The sequence below is a fragment of the Taudactylus pleione genome, unplaced genomic scaffold (assembly GCF_031769625.1).
Source record: "Taudactylus pleione unplaced genomic scaffold, aTauple2 ptg000276l, whole genome shotgun sequence".
NCBI classification, from domain to species: domain Eukaryota; kingdom Metazoa; phylum Chordata; class Amphibia; order Anura; family Myobatrachidae; genus Taudactylus; species Taudactylus pleione.
Window position 1 is genome coordinate 14,034,945 of NW_028284678.1, and position 19,365 is coordinate 14,054,309.

A 19,365-nucleotide genomic window follows, 5' to 3' on the forward strand; every position below is an offset into this window, starting at 1 on the left:
AGACTGCACTGATTAATGTGATATGTGACACTTGTATATCTGTGTGCTCCTGAGTCTGTATATGGGACACTGTGCTGAGTAATGTGATATGTGACATCTGTATATCTGTGTGTGACTGAGCCTGTATATGGGAGACTGCACTGATTAATGTGATATGTGACACATATATCTGTGTGACTGAGCCTGTATATGGGAGACTGCGCTGAGTAATGTGAAATGTGACACCTGTATATCTGTGTGTGACTGAGCCTGTATATGGGAGACTGCGCTGATTAATGTGATATGTGACACCTGTATATCTGTGTGTGACTGAGCTGTGTGTATCTCTCTGCAAGGCTTAGTGCATATCCTCAAAGAGAAGCTGCAATGCCCACTGTTCGTCATCCTGGTCATCATTAGTGTTGGCACTTGCACCAGCCCCATGCTAGATCTGTAAAGAACAGGCTACCCCATACTTGCCTACTCTCCTGAAATGGTTAGGGTCCTCACGAAAATCAGGTGTCGCTCCCGGCCCCCGGAAGAGTGGGCAAGTCTCCTGGGCAGCTCAGCTCCGATCAGGCAGTGTTACTGTAGTTAAAAACATGGCCGACACAGCAGCTCCCCCCCATAAGTCTTTGCGGTCACCACTGACAGTTCCGCCTCCAACCTGTCAGCAGCGCAGCCTGGCCCTTCCCTGCGCACACAGTCACACAGCATGTGTCACGCATGCGCACAGCCACGCTTGGATACCTCTTCGCATCCCCGGAACTCCTTCCCATAGGAAGTAGTGGGGCTACGAGAACAAGCACCGTCTGAAGATGGCGCTTGTTCTCATGAGCAAACTCTGAAAGCTTTCAGTTTTTGGAGTTTGCTGAATATAAGGGGTTCCGCATGGTTACCAGACCATTTATCATTTGATGAATAGGCCCCAGAGTCTTGATATGAGTGACCTGCGCCATGCCACGCGCCATGTATAATTATACTTAGGGGTCTATTTACTAAGCAGTGTTAGGAGACAGAGTGAAAAGTGATGAGAAAGTGATAAGGTGCCAGCCAATCAGCTCCCAACTGTCATCTCACAGGCTGTGCTTGAAAAATGACAGTTGGGAGCTGATTGGCTGGCACCTTATCACTTTCTTATCACTTTTCACTCTGTCTCCTAACACTGCTTAGTAACTAGACCCCTTAATCTGTGGTTTATACCAATTCCTTTGCAACAAAAGTACTAATCAAGAGCACCCGGCACGCTGTGAAGGACTTTGTATGCGGCTACAATATAAATCAGATGAAAAATTTAGCAAAGAGTACAGCTGTGGCTGTGGCTGTACGTCTTATTCACACCAAGCATGTCACCTGGACCGGTGCTACCAATAGGCAGCTTTAGGCGGCTGCCCAGGGTCACTGGCCACTGGAGGGTGCCGTTGAGTTTAAAAAAAGCAAGGATGTCTCTTTCAGTCCCTGCTGGGTCTACTAATGCACGTGTGTGTGTTTGTGGCACATGTGTGGTATATGTACGTATTAGGGGCATTGTATAGCATAATTCATGGCTATGTGGCATACAATACATTTTGTGCACAGCTGTGTGGCATATGTATTGGAGGTATTGATGTGTAGCATAATTATGAATTGGGGATACAGCTGTGTGGCATATAATACATGTGTGGCACAGATGTGTGGCATATAATGAATTGGGGCAGTGTAATGAAGAACAGTATGATTTTGGGGCTCTGCTGTGCGTCATATTAGTTGGGACATTTCTATATAGTTTATTATGAATTTGGGACAATGCTGTGTGGCATATTATAAATTGGCATCACTAATATGTGGCATAGTATGACATAGAATTGGAGGAAGCCGGGGCGGTGAATGAAATGTTGCCTAGGGCGCCCAGACAAATTGCACCGGGCCTGCGTGTCACGCCATATGGCGCAAAAACGCTGGTTGAATGAGGACACACCATGAATCCCCTCGTTTCCAGGTGATTGAAAAGACACCCACAGAAACTTGTTGATTTTTCTACATGATAAATAATGGAAAAGCATTTTCTACATAAATTGGATGATTCCCATTATAAGTGTAAAGTGTGTAACAAAAAGAGCCTGTAAAAAGCTCTGTGTGATGGTTTCACACAATCCGGTAAAGCTGTTTAATTTGCATCATTTCCATACACAGAAGACTGACACTTATTTCTCTTGCTGTAGTGGGTATAAGACTGAACACTTTGTAATCAGAACTCACATCTGCATTGGTTTTATGAAAAAATATTTCTACAAGAATGTAAGAAATTGGATTCACTGCTTGGATGCTCTGTTAGCGATCAGAGGCATAAATCGAGAATCTCAATTCATCTAACTGTCAGAGTTTGTACATAAGCGGCGGCTCAGTTTCTGTGTGGAAAGCGAAGGTCTAATTCATTAACCACTGGGAGACGTCTTGTGTCGGTCATTATAATAAGTCTTGGGCAACTTGTGTCAACTTTATATTTGCATTTGTACCTTTCTGGAGTTGGTAGGAAATTGTCATGGCCGTTTTAGGAAAATGGTGCTTTTAAATAGCTTTATTGTTAATAAGATTAGTGTGTTCACTGCTTAAAAAAATGATAATATAAGGTGAATTGAAAATAATATATGTATGTTGCCTCCTAATTTTAAAATATAAGTATAAATTAGTGTTGTTCTAAACTGTCTACTTGTGAGCTGGAGTCTTCAGTAGACATGTATCAAATCAATATACTTTAAAGATTAATTGGGAAATGTATCAAGCCTTGGAGAAGGTTGGGTATGGTATCCCAGCGGTCAGAATACCAACAGCGGCATCCTGACAGAATCCCGAGAATATACTTTAAAGCTGCAAGGGGAGATGTATCAAGCCTTGGAGAGAGATAAAGTTGAGTAGTTGTCCTAAGCAACCAATATGCTTTTAACTGCCATTTCACAGGTAATCGGTATGAAATCCCGGCAGTCGGGATACCTGCTATCAATATACCGACAGCGACATCCTGATGCTCAGGATCCCGGCAAAGGTCTGGTAAGTATACTAACCCTCCCCGCTACTCCCCCTAACCCTCACCCTCCTTTCCTGCATCCTAAAACTAACCCTCCCCACCCCGCACCCTAACCCTTCCTGTTAGTGCCTAAACCTAACCCTCCCCCCTTGATGCCTAAACTTAACCCTCCCCCTTTAGTGCCTAACCCTAATCCACCCCTGGGGGTACCTAACCATAACTCCCCCTTTCCCTTGTCTAACCCTAACCCCCACCCGTGATGCCTAAACCTTACCCCCCCTCCCCCCGCGGATCAGACCTAACAAGCCCCGCTATACTTACGATGGGCATCCCTTCTGTCAGAATACCGGTGTCAGGATGTCCACTACTGTCGGTATTCCAGCACCGGTCTTCTGGCCGGGTAGTGAGATTCTGTTTAGACCACACAGCTGATCACTGGGGCCTGTTAGAGCAGAGCAGGAGTCGTGGAACCAGGGGGAAGCCCTAATAGCGCCATCTCCAGGTGGCGTTATTATTACAGAGCTTCCCCTGGTATGTTTTCACAATATATTTTTAGTAACTTTGGCTAGATCACATTTCCCATTAAAATTATGGGACATGCGATCTGCTTACTACAATATGTGATAATTAGGGCTTGGAATAGAATTTTACGAATTCTACTCCAATTGGCCTTTGGTAAATTTAGGTGCTACTAAAATAATGTGAAAAGGTTGTGAAAACACCCCTTTTCACTTTATTTTATTAAAAATAATGTTAATAAATAGGCCCCCAAGGCTGATACAGTTCCTCCAGAACTCTGTGGCTCTTGAGCTCCACCCAATGGAGGAATTTCATCCCTGGCAGGAAAAAGTCTCTTCCACCCAATCCCCCACCCAACCCCCTCATTCCTCTTACTAACTCGTAGTTTTGATGAGAGTGGAGCCTGGAGGTTAAGGGATAGGGACAATTGCACGACAGGTAAATACTGAAGCCTCTCCCTCACATCCAACTCCCTCCATTATTTCTCACCGCAAAAAGTGCGGTATTCAGTGGTCATGTGATGTCAGCCTCTGCACAGGACTGAAGGGTGTATTTATCACAATCCTCATTATTAATGCGGATGTGATCAATTTTTTTCGCTCAAATTCGCAGTATGAAAATGAATATTTTCACACAAATTGATTCAGTTTCTCTTGCCAGGAGACGGGCTCCTATAAGGGCTGGAAGCAGTGTGATAGCATAACGCTATCACACTGTCCTCTGGTTTGGGTCCTCAACAGCCAATGTTCGGACGCCGGCCGGTGCATGCATCACTGGAGGTCAACAGAAAGGGAGCCAGAGGATACATTCTCTTTAAGGTAAAAACAATAATTAGAATGAATTACTGGCAGAATACAATTATTTCTTACACTAGTTTCTTTTATACAGATGAGATGTTGATAACGATAGCACCATCAAGCTTTATTATATTGTTAGTACTTTTTCTATGGTTATCTTCAGCTTGTTGAAGGTGCTGCGGCCAGGTTAGTGTCATCTTGGTGAATAAAGTAACTGGAAAAGAGAACTTTAGTGATACAAGTTCCAGACAGGAACTTGTATTACTAAAGTGTTAAAATATACCAGTGGTGATGGTAGAGGAACTTCCTGTTTCTGGAGGGAAAAAGGTGCTGGTATTGGTATACAATCGGGAAGCCGGCTGCCTTAATACCGGCAGCCGGCTTCCCGACTGTCATATCCCGGCGAGGGTGAAATGCCGGGCGTCTATATCTAGACGCCTGTCATTTCCCCGACGCCGGGAGACAGGCGCCCGGCATCCAGATCGAAGGCATGCCGGGTGCCGCGAGCAGACAGCCGCGGGGGGGATGGTTAGGGGATAGGTTTAGGGCACCCAGGGGGAACTTAGGGTTAGGCACCCCCCGGGAGGGTTAGGGTTAGGCTAGGGGGAGGGAGGGTTAGGGTTAGGAACCCCCGGGGGGGACTTAGGCACTTAGAGGGGGGATTAGGGTTAGGCACGGGGGGGAGGTTAGGGTTAGGCACCCCTAAGGAGGGTTAGGGTTAGGGGGGTTAGGTTAGTAGATACTTACCTTAGGACGATCAGGATTTCCAGCGCTGTCGGGCTTCCGCTGCCGGGCTCTGCTGGTTTGTCGGGCAGCCGCTGCTGGGATTCGAACTCCCAGCCATGCGGCAGCCGGGATATCATACCGATTCCATAAAAACACTGTTTATTTTAATGAGAAGAGGGAAGTGGCTTGCAAAAGGTTAGATCTAAGCCCAAGACCCACTGACCCAACTAGTCTATTACTATGCAAACTGAGAACAGGGGGATTAGTGGATAAACTCCATTCCGTCAATGCTGGAACCCGAATTAGGTAAGTACTCGTATAAAATGTACAAACTAATTTACCATGTAATCTGTTTGCAAGATTTATTCATCATTAGTCTACTGACGAATTTAAAAAATAAAAAAAGGATTATGCTCTGTTAATATATATAAAAAAAATTTACATTTGTACTGCAGTTTTCCTCTTAATTGAAATCAAACATGCGCACGATTCATCGTGCAGTAAATATACGTGTAATGAATTTTATTTATTAGCCCTCTAAAAACATTCCTGGACCGCCGCCACAATAAAAAAAAAAAAAAACCCTGAAAACTGTGCAATATAAATTAAAGACTTTATTACGCGCACCTTTTCATTAAGAGCCTGTGTGATAAACTTATTAGGCGTTTTGCCTCAGACATATTTTTCTTACGAGCTCTTTTAAATTGACTTCACTAAATGTTGATACTTTTATTATTAATATAAAATAACCTGGTCGGTGTCAAACAAGAGCCATATTCCTCTCTATTCGGATGCCTTCTGCTAGGTAATCATTCTTAACATAAATGTGTCTCACATGCCAGGTACTGGGTATTTTTATGGTCCGTTTTATCTCCAAGGTACAGATTTAACTGGTAGAGGCAAGAGCTAGTATTTATCTGCAATATTTACATACGTCCTGTTTATTACAGCTGTCGCATAAGCATGGCATTCTGCTTTGGCTCATGTTTAGTAAAATGCAGAATTGGCTGTAATTGCTCTCGCAATGTATGTGCGGAACTCGATCTGTACCGTATATTTGCCTGAATGCAGAGTTTCATGCCTCTCTGTAGCCAGGCTGCCCTATCTATATGCTTTTACCAGCACTATTTTTGTTGCAAAAAATCTGTCTGAGAACATGTGCAATTATACATATGCATAACTCTGCATAACCCGCAATTCTGAGAGCAATAGTGTTCATTCTAGGTAGGGCACGGGGGCCGTACAAGGGGCACTTTAGCGCTCGTCCGAAAAGGGGGTGTGGCCACGAGAAAATGGGCGCGCCTTTAAGACGCGCCCCCTATTCATCACTCTTGGGGGCGTGCCCAGCAATTAAGGACATGAGAGCTGCACATCGGGTGGGGACAGTAGCTGGCATGTTGTTTTAGCAGGATGCCGACAGGGTGCCGCCAAAAGGGCAGGGTGCATTCTACCATTTTGAAATTGGGCAGGGTGCGGCACCCCGCTAAAACAGCCTAATTGGGAACGCTACAGCAGTTATATAATACACACTTATTAACAGTCGAGTAAGAAGAGTATTAAGAATATTAATCACCTAACATCTGAAGCAGGATGAGCCAACATAGTTGGTTTGATGTGTTTAGCATATTATTACTTACCGTTCCCGGTGGGTTCTCCACCTCTCAGGCTAGGTTAGGATCTGTCCCATCGCTTGCCTGCGGTGCGCCCCCTGGCTCCTACTGCGCATGCATGCATGAGACGGGACAGGCTTTAGGAGATTACTATATAGATTAGAAGTCACTGAGGAGTTGTGTGACCATAGAAATGTACAAGGAGAAACAGGCCTGGCTACAAATATCCGAGACCCTCATAATCTGCAGTAGGCAGAAGTTTCAGGATATGGCCTGATCTGCAGACAAATGGCAATAAGACACACTTTTTACCTGGAGACAGTTGCCAGCATAAGTGATATTTTGGTAGCTCAGTAGACAATGTGGAATGCATGTATTTATTTATATATATGGCATGGTGCAAATATGAATCATGCCAACACAGTGTTGGACTGGGGCATAAAGGGCCCACTAGGGAATGCAGCGGTAGGGGCCCAAGCTTGAGGGGTGTGGCCAGACACCAGAGGGGTACATAAAGTATGGACTTAGCAAACCATTAGAGAGGACATGTAAGTAACAAGGCCTCTTTATAAAAGGGGACATCGGTGTGTCAGGACCATCAACTGTGATTGGGAGGAGGGCTAATCTTGGTGTAGTTTCCATAGAAACAAATCAAGCACCCAAGTTCATCCATGATCCTGATTTACTCCAAGAGGAGTGGGTGGAGCCCTCAGACAGTGGGGTCCACCGGGGATTTCCCCTGTACCCCTGTGGGCCAGTCTGACCTTGTGCCCACTGGAAAACCACAAATGTGTATGTCAGCTCATAGACACCAATAACAGCCAGACTGTCCTTCAATTACTCAAAAACTCTGGTGCAGGGGGTGCAATTGCTATGGGGCCTAGAGACTTATGGGGCTTACCTCTGGGGCCTAACTCAACTGTACCCAGGTCATAAAGTTGTCTACCAGTTTCCCAGGATTGCCCGCTAAGCACTTTGTGGCATAATGTGGACTCGGGGCTGGGGGCACTATGTGCCTTGTGCACTGGCAGCAGCACAATGTGGTATATTGTTGACTTGGGGCACTACAATGTGACATAATATGAACTGGGGGTACTGTGTGGTATAATGTGAACTAGGGCACTTTTATGGGGCATAACATTAACTAGGGCACCACTATACAGTAGTTTATAAGTGAACTAGATCACTATTCGTATGGTGCATAAAATGAAGAACTGCTGTGGAGAGGGGTGCCCCCCAAGAAGGTGGAAGGTGCCACTTCAGAATGTTGCTATGGGGCCCACAAAGTTCTGGTTATGCCCTTAACTACACACGTAGGAATTGGGTGCTATGAAATGAATCCACGTAATGTAAGTTAGAAAACATCTACTGTAATTGTTGTATAACTTGTGGCCAACCAGATATTCATTGTAAGCGATCATGATCATGTGTGCCAGAATATCCCACACTCCTAATTATAGTGATGTCTTATAAAGCAGAATAACCATTTTTGGCTCATATGTCAGTCTGTAAAGGAGGAAGGAAGGGCCGAGATGTTGCAGCATGAGCACAGCGCATTTCCGTACCTGGGGCTCGATTTGGAACGTGGATCTATTGCTAATTCAACTATACCTGCCTCTCTCTTAATGTGTACGTATCGTACCGCCCCACATTTTCCATGCATACACATAGCCATCATCATTAGTATCGGCTGGGTGTGAGAGATCCGTCCCCTCGATATATGTACGACTCCGAATAGGAGGCAACGCGCCCGAGAAACTCCCACAAGATGGTTTTCTTCAGTGAGTCTACCCAATTGAGGCCCAGTTGACATCCAGAAACACCAAATTCATGTACAGATGTGTCCACATACATCTTACCTCCGTGCGCTACAAGTTGTGTTAAACATAACGCGTGAGCGCCGTGCAACTCGGTAGCGCTGAGCGTCTTTTTGTGCAACTTTTTACCTTCAGATGCGTCTTATTCGCAAAGCGATGCAACTTCTGCTGATTAAAATGATATACGGCATGCCTATATTCTGTGTGTCAGCTGCGGGTGTATCCGAGACACATTTGTTGCACGAAAAGATGCTCAGAGCTACCGAGTCACGCCACGGCATGGCGCAACTAGAAGGGCTATTTAACGTGCAAGGAAGTAAGATATATGAAGCGCCCGAGATCAGATGGAATCACTCAGAGATCACAAGTGATGTCAGTGGGAGAGAAATCTCTCTGGGGCTTGCGGCAATGAGACCCTACCACAAGGGTCTCGTCGCAAGCCCGACGGTCGCGATGGTCCTTGACCATCGCGACCATCTTCCTGGCCGCTCGCTATAGCTGTGGATGGTCACCCACAGCTATGCGAGCGGCCAGGAGGCCGTTCTAAAAAAAAAAAAGAGACCGGCCCTGATTCAGAGCGAGCGCTCTATCAGAGCGTCCGGCTCTGAATCAGGGCCACTATTCATTATATCTACAAATGGATGTGACCTGTTATTGTCAGCAGTGCAGAGGAGCAAAGGTGCTGTACATTTAGAGCTGTTGAAAACTGCATTTCTAATGAAGTAATAACTTGTAGTAAATCATCTAGGAAAATACTAAAACCACAGCATGTGATGTGACTAATAGTTAATTTAACACTTATTAAATGTTGTTGTTTTTTTTGCATCTATTACACAGTAATTAATCTGAAATAACTACTAATGGCTGCTGCTACAACTACAAATTCCAGCATGCCATGTAAGCCACAGTTCGGGATTTCTTGTGAATTATCCTGCTCTGCTCACACTGTCTCTCCTATGCATTGCATACATTAGTTGTTTCAAGTGACCATACAGTGTACAGTATATACAGTACTAGTCAGCCCTCTGTGTTTACATGCTCCACATTGTCATGACACAGTCTGCAGTGCAATACAGTAGCACAGTACTCACTGTCAGATCTCTTCCTGGCCTGCAAGCAGTGATACATATGCAGTATACGGGAGCCACTGGCTGCCACAGGGGGGTATCTTAGCAGGGAAACAGCTAGATCCCCTTCTGTAGATTGACCCTGGCATCATCAGCCAGTGTCCAACGTCATTCCCTACCATCCAAGTGGGCATAGAGGGGGAATATAGTCATGTGAGCGTAGCGAGCCACCGAGCCCGAAGCGTGATGAGCATAGCGAGCCCGCGAGGGGCCAACTTTCTTTTTTTGGTGGACTGTGTGGGAAGGAAACTGCACTTCCGCCCTCAGTTCACGTCACTTCCAGGTATAGTATCTGAAGGGGAAATATACCTTTCCGTCTTAGAGTGTCGGCTAGCTAATGAGCAGCTCAGCACTCAGTAGGTTCAGACTGCAGCAGACAGTTTAATCAATCTGCGATCTGTGATCCCGGCCAAGTACTGACATTACAGACACAAGGAACCTGATTGCAGCTACACTGTGCTACGGGGGCGATCGCTCCCCCGAGGATCCGCCACTGCATAGTGCAGCAGTTCCCGGAGCCACCACGGCATGGTGCCTACCTGTAGTGTCCAAAGGAGGAGACACTGTAGTCCCGGGCCAGGTGGCTCGGTCCCAGCACCTGTGCAATGGAACTGGCAGGCGCTGGGACATGTGTAGAAGCAGCAGTGGCGCCGCACGCACATAACTCCGGACATGCATCGGTTGCAAGATTAGAGATGTGCGGTTCGGTTCTCCAGAAATCAGAATCCACCCGAATTTCCTGAATCCGGGTAAATCCAAGTCCCGGTTCTAATCTCCTGAGGAGATCCTGGTAAATCCCGGTCGCGGCTCTGATCTTTTTGCGGTCCGGAGTTCAGATTTTAAATCCGAATTTCGGGTTTTGGATTGCATAAATTACATGATTTTAGCTGTTTTTAAAACTTTTTATCTATTTTTCATTTAAAAAATCCAGATCCAAAACCAAAACACTTGAGGGTGGTTTGCAAAACCAAATCCAGATCCAAAACCTTGAAGGAGATACAGATCCAAAACCAAAACACAGGGGTCGGCGCACATCCCTATTATTGATATTGTAAAAAAAAAATGTTGTCCGCAAAATATTAAAGTATACAATGATGTGAAAATAAAATGAAAATAAATTAATCAATAAATAATAATGAATAAAAATTGTGTTACTGCATCAAATTCCTTGTATGTCTTGTTTATATATGAATTATTATCATATTTAATAATCCATGATTGATGTATCTATTGGGTGTCAGTAGACAATGGACAATTCATAAATGATTTATATTTGACAACATAACTCAAAGATCTGATTGACTCACATATACTGTTGCTGTCATCAGCAGATATGTATAATAAATAGCCCAAAAACTCCTCACTGTCAGCCTAAGACACCGACTGTGTAGGAGCTCAATATATGTTGATGAATTAAATCTATATAGCCCAAAATATAGTTCACTTATGGTGATATAGTCCTCTAATTTAGGAATAATTAGATTCTATGTTGAACGTCTCAAATAGCATTCCCTTAAATTATAGTACACTGTTGTGGGAATATATGCCAATCCTAGATATCTCATAGAGAACAAAACCCAAGCGCTGTCAGGGACCAGCTGGAAATAAAAAACACATAAACAAGAAACCAAAAGGAATCCAGCGCTACTAATATAAAGCGCTACTAATAAAAAAAAAAATGGGATGGACAATGGTCAGTTGGAATGATAATTCTAATACAAAATAATACAATATTACATATAATGAAGAAATGAAACACAAAGAAATATGAAAATAAAAATGAGAATGATAAAATTAACTATTATAAAAAATCCACATATAGGTGTAGGTGAACCATATCTGATGATTCTAACATGGATCCTCTTTCCAAATATAACACAGTCATGTGCTGGCTGATGAAAAAATAGATGGATAAAGTGTCGCTTAGGCGAGAAGAGTTACCGGTATTGGATGAATGATTTTTCCACAGTCCTTGGCAACATTCAGTGGCCGATGCAGGTATTAGGGCTGTAATATTCCACCGGAAAATGTGTACTCCGCCAAAGTCATCAGGGGTTCGTGCAATCCAAGATAGTGTAAAGCCAGTTTAAATGGATAGGAGAGTCTCCAAGGCTCAACGCGTTTCACTGGTCCAAATCACATCCAGCTTCCTCAGGAGCATCCTAGATATCTAGTGAATGGGAGCTGTGTGATTAATATGCACTGGTCCAAATAATTTTGGATCAGAAAGCTGTGCTGACCTTGCACTCTCACCCACATGCATTCACCAATATGATCCTCCAAATCTTAAACAGAGGACTGAAATCAAACTGGTCTTTATCAGGTTAGTTTACATATAGATATCTAGGGCTGACTTATACCAGTTATTATTTTCCTCCACAGATTGAAATATACCATAGATCCACTATAACGGGCTTGGAGTTAGGTACATAAATTGCAGGTAATTGTGATCCTTTGTTGATACATGCATAAGCTACACTTTTAACACAGCAGCATGTTTACTGCTGCGAACCTGATCCAATTATCTTTGACACAATGGCCCTCATTCAGAGCCGTACGCTCTGAGCAGAGCGCACGCTCTGAATGAGGGCCGGGCTCCATGAAAATGGAGCGTCCTCCTGGACGCTCGTATAGCTGTGGGTCACCACCCACAGGCTATACGAGCGTGCATTTTGATGGCCGCGATGGTCGTGACCATCGCGACCATCGAAATTGCGAGCCGGAGCCTGCGGTTGAGGTTTTCAACCGCAAGCTCCGGAGTGATTTTGGCTCTATCAGAGCCAAAATCACTCCCACTGACATCACTAGTGATGTCAGTGGGCCGGCTTCTGACGGGAGGCGTTCCCGTGGGAACGCCCCCGTCAGGGAGACACGCCCCCGGCACGCCCACCAAAGGGGGCGTGCTGTCAATCAACATCGACAGCATGCCCCCTTTGATCAGACACAACGAGCGAAGGACTTTCCTTCGCTCGTCGCGTCTGGCGCATGCGCACGACGGAGCTCCCTCCGTCGTGCGCATGCTCAGTCCAGAACATCGACCCACTTGCGAGCGGACAGCCGCTCGCGAGTGGGTCTGAATCAGGCCCAATGTCTCTTGTAATGTGCACGGATGCACTGTATCGCATCTGCCTGCTTATAAAGTCCAATCGTCTCTCCGACACCCTTCTAATATTATAATAATGTATTACACAAGTTCATAGTGGTTTTTACACAATATACATAGCGCCCGTGAGGTAGCGAGCGCTGCGTGTCTCCTGACGCGCGTTTTGCTTCCACAGCTTAATCATAGGGTCAACCCGACTCCCAGGCTGACAGCTCTTATATAGCACTTTCTGGCCAATCACAGCGCTATCAAGGTTGATGGGCGTTCACCATATCCAATCAGCATTGTTGCTTATGAGTGACTGTTCTAAGAACCAATCACTGTTGTGTCTTTTGAGTGATAGTTATTGTAACCAATCGGGGCAGCCTGTCAGCTCTCCCATAGGTCCATTTCTGTATCATAGGAGTCTTTAGAATGAATATACAGGTAAGATTAGTTTTTGTATCAAAAAGTATATAAACAAAATCTCTAAGTCAGGCTTGCCGACTTTCTGGCTGCTCCTTCCGGGATGGAGCAGCCAGATCGGCATGACAGGGGGTCGTGGCCAGCACGAGGAGGCGGGGCCGGCCAGACTATGAGCATTTATTTGCAGGGCCTCATGATCGCGTCATTTTGGCCCCACCCCTGCTACACAGTGCCGATATTACAGGCATTGTGAAGCAGGGGGCGGGGCCAAAATGACGCGATTCAGGGTGAATCGTGTCACCAACCCCCCCCCACTGCGTGGGTTTCAAAGGTAATTGCGGGGGGGATAGGAGGGGTGGGCGGCAGCCGGGAGGATTGCCTGCCTTCCCGGGAGGTCTGGAGCGGCACCCGATTTTCGATTTGGGTCCCGACCAAATCGGGAGGGTAGGCAAGTATGCTCCAAGTTAATTACCTTTCTGCATACATATAATATTAAACTAAGATTCATAATGTCTTTGTCCCGTTACTGTTTAGTATATCATACCACGGTCTATGCAGAAATGGAGATACAGGGTGTGTCTCAATCCAAAATTCATCACTGTCAATCTATCTCTAACTGATATATATTATATACTGTAAATATATCTCAAAGCCAAGTTGTCATGTATATGGGTATAAACGCATACATATATAAGTAAGTTCTTCTCCTGACTAATTTTACGTAGTCATCTATCGTGAGAATGTGCCAATACACCAACCATCGATGGTCGCAATGGTGGATGGCACCAGGCCTCCGGCCAGCTGAGTAAACCTCAGCTTACTCAGACTGGCTGGGTTGTGAGCCCAGATCCTGGGTTGACCACCCCTGAAATACGGGGTGGACACGCCCGTTTCCGGGAACGACGGTCAAACCCCGCACCCGCACCGCCCCTTAAATGCCTCTGCCTGTCAATCAGGCTGAGGCATTCAAGGATTTGCGTGCAACTACACCCCTAAAAAAGTAAGTACAGAGTGATGGCTTAAAGGTGCATATCCACTAGTAGACATGGAAACGACAGCACAATTACGACATTGTAATCGTGCTGTCATTTCCATGTCTAGTGATGTGCCTAGAGTGAACGTTCACTCGTTCAGTGTAGGCACATCCATCATCCCCGCACATGCTGAACCTGACGGGATCGTCAGGTTTACCAGCATGTACGGGCGATGATAGATGTCGGAAACGACCAGCGGGCACGCGCATCGCTGGTCGTTTCCGACCAAAACATGCCCGATGCATGCGTGATTTGCAAGCGATTGCACAATAACGACGTCGTTATCGTGCAATCGCTTGCTAAAATCGCCTAGACAGCTTAAGCCGTCAGTCTGCTTCTAGCTCTTTTTCCCGAGATGAGCTCTTATAAGAACTTGTCTCCAGGCAAGAGGACAATATAAAAATCCCATGAAAATAATAATTTTCACAATGCGAAATCCAGTCATTCAAATTGATGGCAGTACAGAACGTTATATGCGCTTCTGTCTCAGAAATTCACTAGGTTACAAATGGACTTTCTTATTTTTTTTCTTTAAATTTACATAATCTTAAACATTCTGTACCAAGTCTATATATGTCAGCTTGCAGATGCTTTGATTTGTAAAGGTCACCAGCGCGGGGAGAATTGATTGAATGTGGATGTGTTTGTTTGTATTTTCTGTAAAATATCGTTTGTTTTATTGACTGGTTTACATGTCAGTGTTTCAAGGTTTCGGGAAGGGAAAATAAATGCACTTAGCTTTTTATCTGATTCATAACTTGGAAGGATGGCAATTTCTATTTTGGTTTGCTGAAATGAAATACATCAAAGTTCTGAGCCGTAAAAGAGAAAAAAAATGCCAGCGAGAGATAAAATAACTGCTGTGGTCAGATATTAAGCTGTTATATCTGTAAATTGGGCATTACTTAGGGAAGGCAAAAGAAAAAGTTGACCTACAGCCATGGCCAAAAGTTTTGAGAATGACACAAGTATTGGTTTTCACAAAGTTTCCTGCTTCAGTGTTTTTAGACCTTAGTGTCAGATGTTACTATGGGATACTGAAGTAATATTACAAGCATTTCATATGTGTCACAGGCTTTTATTGACAATTACATTAAGTTTATGCAAAGAGTCAATATTTGCAGTGTTGATCCTTCTTTTTCAAGACCTCTGCAATTCGCCCTGGCATGCGGTCATTCAGCTTCTGGGCCACATACTGACTGATAGCCGCCCATTCTTGCCTAATTAATGCTGGAGTTTGTCAGAATTTGTAGGTTTCTGTTTGTCCATCCGCCTCTTGAGGATTGACCACAAGTTCTCAATGGGATTATGGTCTGGGGAGTTTCCTGGCCATGGACCCAACGATGTTTTGTTCCCCGAGCCACTTAGTTATCACTTTTGCCTTATGGCAAGGTGCTCCATCATGCTGGAAAAGGCATTGTTCCTCACCAAACTGTTCTTGGATGGTTGGGAGAAGTTGCTCTTGGAGGATGTTTTGGTACCATTCTGTATGCCGACTGACAGGTGTCGGTATCCTAACCCTGTTGAGATGCTGGCGTCGAGATTCTGACCGCCGGATCCCTAGTGCCGGCATCCCGAGTGTCAGCATCCCGTACCCAACCCCCGCTAGCCTTATAGATAATATTAGTGATTCATGTGGGGGACGTCCTGCGGGCTGCCATAAAGTAACAGTGCCTCAGAGTGTAATGAACACCTGTAAGGGGACTAATTGAAGTAAAACATATAACTTGTTATTTTATACAGGATTTATTTGAATGGCATAATTAAAAATATGTTGTCCTTTTAATCTGGATTGCTCTGTGATAATGCTCCTCTTCATTAGTGTTTTGCTTCATCTGCTTCTCCCCTGCAGTTACCAATATTGCCATAGCTGTCAGTGAGGACATGTATTTTAATATAATGGTCACTTGTCATCTAGATAAATACATTAGAGTGCTATGGGCAACATCACTTTTAAAACTCACTTCTAAAAACTCTCACTTTAGTAGATTTATCCCTTATTGTATTAAACAAGTATTTCACAAAGTAAGATGCACTCTGATAGAAGTAACACACAGGTCGTGTTAGAATAATAATATAGTCAAGTTCAATGATGGTGGACTATGGGCAAAACTGGATAGCAAATCCTTAGGGCCATTAGTTAGATAATACCATTGGTCAGGAATCTTGCTCCTAGAACCAGTCCTCTCATTGGGGGAGTTGTATGAAGCCTTGGAGACAGAGAGAGAGAGAGATACAGTGGAGAAGTTGCCTATAGTTATCAATCAGCTTCTAACTGTTATTTATCTTGCACAGTCTTTGAAATTACAGAAGCTGATTGGTTGTTTGGGGCAACTTCTCCACTATATCTCTCTCCCAGACTGGATACATCTTCCTTTTGTCTGTAACATTCTGGATAGTGTAGAATTATTATTATTTGTGTTATTATTATTATCATTATTATTATTATAAATATTATTATTATTATTATTAAACCTCTTGCCAGAGTAATGGTGCCCACACACGGAACGACTCGCAAACGATTTCCCTTGAACTCCCCTGCAGCTCCCTGGCAGACCTGGACTGACAATAACGTGCATAAAGTGTTCATTTTAACAAACGAACTACTAACGACCTATCATGGGTCCTTAGCTATTTCCAGTGCATTGCTAACGAGATTGCCAGATCTTACCAACAGGAGGGGATATCTGAAGATGCGATGTACAACCCCCGGGTATGCACATTGGCATCGTGATCTTGTGTGGACTCTCACGATTTGCACATATTTTGCACAATTTGTCGTTCCGATGCATCAAAATCGTGCAAAATATCTGACAGTATGTGGGTACCTTTAGGTTGTGTTATTTGTATTGTTGGTATGTTATGTCCAATTACTTGCGGCCTATCTCATACCTATCTCAAACAGTTAATAATGTATGAATACAATCTTATATGCATTACTGACCTATTCCGCTGCTAGGGAATTACTCTGCAGACTTATCTTACATTGTCATATGCTTATACTGTCGTGTCACATTATGTCCATTTTGTGTTATACTGCTTAGTACATTTGGGTTGTTATTATTATTAGACTTCCATCTTCTCTCTTATTAATAATACCAATCCATGATAAATCCTTACTGTCCATGCTGAAGACCATGTAAGCAGAAATACTGAAGCTTTAGGAGTGAGTGACAGGAGAAGCCATTTATGGGTGATGACAGGGGCTGGCCATTAAAAACGGGGGAGTGGAGGTGCAAACGCAGGCGTGCCTGAGCATCTCAACGGCGTTTTAGAGGTGTGCGTAATTATAAGACACATCATAGTACATGTCACGTGGCTGGTTTTTACACTGAAGTGCTCGCAGTGCTTGCGGCAGGGTATGGTCAACCTCATGCGCTGCGATAGCATCCGATGTACCGATGTACCGATGGCTGCATACACTTCCTGGACATGACGTGCACAAGTGGGCATCTTAAGACAGGCTAGTGGGTGTCTGCATACACTATGTGATCGCTCTCTAAGAAATACTCGTCGTGCTAATGTATTGCTGTGCGATTGCACTGCCTACACAATCTGCATACACATTGGGCCTGATTCAGAGCAGCTCGTAAGCGGCCGCTCGTTCGTTCCGAGCGATGTTTGCCCAACTGCGCATGCGTACGGATCGTAATACGCATGCGCGAACCAGTCAGTGCGGCCGAAAATCGTTTGTTCGCTAAAAAACGAATGCCTGCTAATATGAGTGACAGGAGGAGGCGTATGTGGGTGGTAACAGGGGAAGGTGCTTGAAAATGGGGAGTGGAGATCAGAACGCAGGCGTGCTTAAAGGTCAAAACGGGCGTTTTATGGGTGTGCATAATTAATACAGCAGCGTCTCTGACCACGTCACTGGGTTATTTTATAGTCAGAACTGCTCACAAATTTGTGGTAGGAAAAACCAACCACAAGAATAGCGAGCAGTTCATACGCTGGTCGATGTACTCGATTAATCTAATAAATAGCAGACATGACGTAGGATGCGAGCGGCCAGGGGGCGTAGTTATCCAAAAAACGACCGCAAGTTTTGTTCGCTCGTTCAGACATAGAGGCGTGACCAGACCGCAAAGAGCGAACGGTTCATTTGAATAGCCACCCTTTTTTTTGGAACGAACGACCGCAAATAGCGACCGGCTCTGAATCAGGCCCTTTGTGCGAGCGGCTCTGAATCAGCTCCTGAGTTCTAGTTCTAAGGCTATACTGTATATCACAAGTATATGAAATTATTCATAACAATTATATGTAGGAAACATTGTCATTCATCCAGCTGGCTGCAGCCTTTGATCAAGGTTGTCCACTAAAGGATGGAATTCCAGTTAGGAGAAAATATGGCTGGTTGCAGACTGGCTACTGAGAAAACAAGGCTGTACTGTAGGAGGGGCAAATGCAAACTTATTTAGCATTACAATTCCAACATTGTATTTATAATTATTATTATCTTTTATAGCCAAAGCACTGACATACTACACAGCACTGTACATTATATTGAGGAAAACATGACAGAAGTAAATTACATAAAGTACAATGAAGTAGAGATGGTCCTGCCGAAATGAATTTACAATCTTAGGGCTCAAACCATACTTGTCTACTTTTGAAAAAGCTTTTCAGGGAGATTGTGAAAGCAACACCTATGAGCGCGGCGGTAGAGTGGACTGTACTGCTACAGATGAGAGGCGTGTCATGAAACTGGCTTACATCCAAATGTAAATGAGCCCCAAAGCAGTTAGTAAAGTCTATTTGTTGATGTAAACACACTATGGGCGGGTTGCATGAAGCACCGCACTCGCGATGCGATGCATTTCGCCGGTCATCACATGCAAGCCAGTGTTGGTAACGCCGGTATGCACGACGATCCTGGCAAAAGACCGCTCTGTCGGTGAGAGCGGCCCTTTGTGATGGAGGGACTTCCAGGTCTATGACCTAGAAGCCCCTCCGGCGTCCTACTGCACAGAAGGACGCGTGTGCCGAAGGGGGTGCTGGGAGGAATCCGATCGGATCCCTCTATCAGCACTCTGCGGAGAGAAACCCATAGCCTTCTATGGATAACGCCATCAGGAAGATGCTGTTACCCACCACAACCAAGCCCCGGAGTACGAAGGGGGTAAGGTGCAATGAGGGAGATTGCTGGACTCTTCAGGGAGACAGGGAGATTGCTACTATTTCACGGAGTCTCCTTGACAATGAGGGAGAGTTGGCAAGTATGGCTCAATCCAGTGAGATGCGAGT

The 19,365-nt window shown here is 44.7% G+C and overlaps 1 protein-coding gene across 10 annotated transcripts in view; it reads left to right on the top strand.

Annotated features, from left to right (window-relative positions):
• The window catches only part of GRIK1 (glutamate ionotropic receptor kainate type subunit 1), a 547,486-nt gene that overhangs the window by 83,871 nt on the left and 444,250 nt on the right, over positions 1-19,365 (top strand). The window contains exon 1 of one of the 10 annotated variants that reach the window (XM_088481666.1): positions 4,272-4,320. The exons of the other annotated variants lie outside the window; for them this stretch is intronic. The gene's annotated coding sequence lies outside the window, so the exon portion shown is untranslated. Of the gene's footprint in view, positions 1-4,271; positions 4,321-19,365 lie in introns of those variants that run through there. 10 annotated transcript variants of the gene reach the window in all.